Raw genomic sequence first — 3,131 nt, 5'->3', positions numbered from 1 at the left:
GCTAATGAGAACACCTGATTTTTTTTTTTTCAACAAGTCGGCCGTCTCCCACCGAGGCAGGGTGACCCAAAAAAGAAAGAAAATCCCCAAAAAGAAAATACTTTCATCATCATTCAACACTTTCACCACACTCACACATTATCACTGCTTTTGCATAGGTGCTCAGAATACAACAGCTTAGAAGCATATACGTATAAAGATACACAACATATCCCTCCAAACTGCCAATATCCCAAACCCCTCCTTTAAAGTGCAGGCATTGTACTTCCCATTTCCAGGACTCAAGTCCGACTATATGAACATAACCGGTTTCCCTGAATCTTTTCACTAAATATTACCCTGCTCACACTCCAACAGATCGTCAGGTCCCAAGTATCATTCGCCTCCATTCACTCCTATCTAACACGCTCATGCACGCTTGCTGGAAGTCCAAGCCCCTTGCCCACAAAACCTTTACCCCCTCTCTCCAACCCTTTCGAGGACGACCCCTACCCCGCCTTCCTTCCCCTATAGATTTATATGCTTTCCATGTCATTCTACTTTGATCCATTCTCTCTAAATGACCAAACCACCTCAACAACCCCTCTTCAGCCCTCTGACTAATGCTTTTATTAACTCCACACCTCCTAATTTCCACACTCCAAATTTTCTGCATAATACTTACACCACACATTGCCCTTAGACAGGACATCTCCACTGCCTCCAACCGTCTCCTCGCTGCTGCATTTACCACCCAAGCTTCACATCCATATAAGTGTTGGTACTACTATACTTTCATACATTCCCTTCTTTGCCTCCATAGATAACGTTTTTTGACTCCACATATACCTCAACGCACCACTCGCCTTTTTTCCCTCATCAATTCTATGATTAACCTCATCCTTCATAAATCCATCCGCCGACACGTCAACTCCCAAGTATCTGAAAACATTCACTTCTTCCATACTCCTCCTCCCCAATTTGATATCCAATTTTTCTTTATCTAAATCATTTGATACCCTCATCACCTTACTCTTTTCTATGTTCACTTTCAAATTTCTACCTTTACACACATTCTCAAACTCATCCACTAACCTTTGCAATTTTTCTTTAGAATCTCCCATAAGCACAGTATCATCAGCAAAAAGTAACTGTGTCAATTCCCATTTTGAATTTGATTCCCCATAATTTAATCCCACCCCTCTCCTGAACACCCTAGCATTTACTTCTTTTACAACCCCATCTATAAATATATTAAACAGCCATGGTGACATTACACATCCCTGTCTAAGACCTACTTTTACCGGGAAGTATTCTCCCTCTCTTCTACACACCCTAACCTGAGCCTCACTATCCTCATAAAAGCTCTTTACAGCATTTAATAACTTACCACCTATTCCATATACTTGCAACATCTGCCACATTGCTCCTCTATCCACTCTATCATATGCCTTTTTTAAATCCATAAATGCAATAAAAACTTCCCTACCTTTATCTAAATACTGTTCACATATATGCTTCAATGTAAACACTTGATCTACACATCCCCTACCCACTCTGAAGCCTCCATGCTCATCCGCAATCCTACATTCTGTCTTACCTCTAATTCTTTCAATTATAACCCTACCGTATACTTTTCCTGGTATACTCAGTAAACTTATTCCTCTATAATTTTTACAATCTCTTTTGTCCCCTTTCCCTTTATATGAAGGGACAATACATGCTCTTCGCCAATCCCTAGGTACCTTCCCCTCTTTCATACATTTATTAAACAAAAGTACCAACCACTCCAACACTATATCCCCCCCTGCTTTTAACATTTCTGTCATGATCCCATCAGTTCCAGCTGCTTTACCCCCTTTCATTCTACGCAATGCCTCAAGTACCTCCACCACACTTACATTCTGCTCTTCTTCACTCCTAAAAGATGGTATACCTCCCTGGCCAGTGCATGAAATTACCGCCTCCCTTTCTTCCTTAACATTTAAAAGTTCCTGATTCTAATGGGTTAAATAATAATCACTGGTAGGTTTACTGTATGCCATATAAAAAAACCATTGTATTTTCTAATGACGTTTATAAGTGATTGGCAGCCCCTCTTCTTTGCTATCATTTCTGAACGTCATTAGAAAACACAGTGGTTTTCTTTATAATGTATACAGTAAACCTACGAATGAAGATAATTTAACCAGTTGTTACTGCAATGAGAATATGTGGTGCTGAGTTGTTTAACAATAACTTGTCTATATAACCAATACATTCAAGCCTTCAATTTTTCCTATGAATAGTATCAACACTTGCCAAAAAAAGGCCATTAGTATGCACAAAATTCCTATTATTATTATTATTATTATAATAAAAAAGAAGCGCTAAGCCACATGGGCTGTACAGCGCTGACAAAATTCCTAACGTTGAGAAAAACACTATAAGAAGATAAACCTAGTCTCTATTTTCAGGAAAGTTAAAATGGACTCTGCCACTGCCACCACAAAAACTCTCAAGGACTTAACACAAGCCTAGCTAAACAACAGTGGCCAACTATACCACAAGTGTATATACCATCTCCTGTAAAGGCTACAACAAAGTGTACATGAGGGAAACTGGGAGAACATGAGCATAACTGCCACATCAACAAGCAAAATGCTCATGTAGTGTGTAGGAAAACTTTCCTGCATCTTATAGATTGGGTATGGGCTGAACTCAACATCATGTTGGTGTGGTTCTCTTTAATGGAGTCTTTTGAAGCAGCCTTAATTATGAATATAGACATTTATATGGGCTTTTTGCCCATATAATATGCAAGAGCAACAAACAAATCAACATTCCCGGGCAGTTGACCATGGCAATAAGGCTATTGTGCCATGCACAAGCCAAATAAGAACAAAGAATGGAAGAGCACTGCAGGAAGTCCATTGATCTATGCTAGGCAGGTCCTTTTCAAATTCAACTTTTTTCATTCAGTAGTGAAACCTGTTTTTAAGCTACCAAAGGTTTTACTTTCACTAATCTTTGCTGATAGCTCCTTACTTGACACTACCTTCTCTACTACATATATATATTTTTTCTTTAATGCGTCAGCCATTTCCCACCAAGGCAGGGTGACCCAAAAACAAAAATATACATACTGCATGTATGACCATGTCTGATTTCAC

Source organism: Cherax quadricarinatus, chromosome 62, assembly GCF_038502225.1.
Source record: "Cherax quadricarinatus isolate ZL_2023a chromosome 62, ASM3850222v1, whole genome shotgun sequence".
NCBI lineage: Eukaryota > Metazoa > Arthropoda > Malacostraca > Decapoda > Parastacidae > Cherax > Cherax quadricarinatus.
The sequence above is the reverse complement of the archived record's forward strand: the minus strand, read 5'-3'. Positions refer to the sequence as shown.